The following is a 1,724-nucleotide window of genomic DNA, read 5'->3' as shown; positions in this document are numbered from 1 at the left end:
TCCTCCTCCTCCTACTACTACTATAGATCTAGATTCCTATTACCACTACTACTGTAAAACTAGACTTCTCCTCCTCCTCCTCCTCCTCCTACTACTACTATAGATCTAGATTCCTATTACCACTACTACTGTAAAACTAGACTCTCCTCCTCCTCCTCCTCCTCCTACTACTACTATAGATCTAGATTCCTATTACCACTACTACTGTAAAACTAGACTCCTCCTCCTCCTCCTCCTCCTACTACTACTATAGATCTAGATTCCTATTACCACTACTACTGTAAAACTAGACTTCTCCTCCTCCTCCTCCTCCTCCTACTACTACTATAGATCTAGATTCCTATTACCACTACTACTGTAAAACTAGACTCTCCTCCTCCTCCTCCTCCTCCTACTACTACTATAGATCTAGATTCCTATTACCACTACTACTGTAAAACTAGACTCCTCCTCCTCCTCCTCCTACTACTACTACTACTACTATAGATCTAGATTCCTATTACCACTACTACTGTAAAACTAGACTCCTCCTCCTCCTCCTCCTACTACTACTACTACTACTATAGATCTAGATTCCTATTACCACTACTACTGTAAAACTAGACTCCTCCTCCTTCTCCTCCTCCTCCTCCTCTACTACTACTACTACTACTACTATAGATCTAGATTCCTATTACCACTACTACTGTAAAACTAGACTCCTCCTCCTCCTCTCCTCCTCCTCCTACTACTACTACTACTACTACTATAGATCTAGATTCCTATTACCACTACTACTGTAAAACTAGACTCCTCCTCCTCCTCTCCTCCTCCTCCTACTACTACTACTACTACTACTATAGATCTAGATTCCTATTACCACTACTACTGTAAAACTAGACTCCTCCTCCTTCTCCTCCTCCTCCTACTACTACTACTACTACTACTATAGATCTAGATTCCTATTACCACTACTACTGTAAAACTAGACTCCTCCTCCTCCTCCTCCTCCTCCTACTACTACTACTACTACTACTATAGATCTAGATTCCTATTACCACTACTACTGTAAAACTAGACTCCTCCTCCTCCTCCTCCTCCTCTACTACTACTACTACTATAGATCTAGATTCCTATTACCACTACTACTGTAAAACTAGACTCCTCCTCCTCCTCCTCCTCCTCTACTACTACTACTATAGATCTAGATTCCTATTACCACTACTACTGTAAAACTAGACTCCTCCTCCTCCTCCTCCTACTACTACTACTATAGATCTAGATTCCTATTACCACTACTACTGTAAAACTAGACTCCTCCTCCTCCTCCTCCTCCTCCTCCTACTACTACTACTATAGATCTAGATTCCTATTACCACTACTACTGTAAAACTAGACTCCTCCTCCTCCTCCTCCTCCTCCTCCTACTACTACTACTACTACTACTATAGATCTAGATTCCTATTACCACTACTACTGTAAAACTAGACTCCTCCTCCTCCTCCTCCTCCTCCTCCTCCTCCTCCTACTACTACTACTACTACTACTACTATAGATCTAGATTCCTATTACCACTACTACTGTAAAACTAGACTCCTCCTCCTCCTCCTCCTCCTACTACTACTACTATAGATCTAGATTCCTATTACCACTACTACTGTAAAACTAGACTCCTCCTCCTCCTCCTCCTCCTACTATAGATCTAGATTCCTATTACCACTACTACTGTAAAACTAGACTCCTCC

This window comes from Palaemon carinicauda, chromosome 5, assembly GCF_036898095.1.
Source record: "Palaemon carinicauda isolate YSFRI2023 chromosome 5, ASM3689809v2, whole genome shotgun sequence".
NCBI lineage: Eukaryota > Metazoa > Arthropoda > Malacostraca > Decapoda > Palaemonidae > Palaemon > Palaemon carinicauda.
This window is presented reverse-complemented; position numbering follows the sequence as displayed.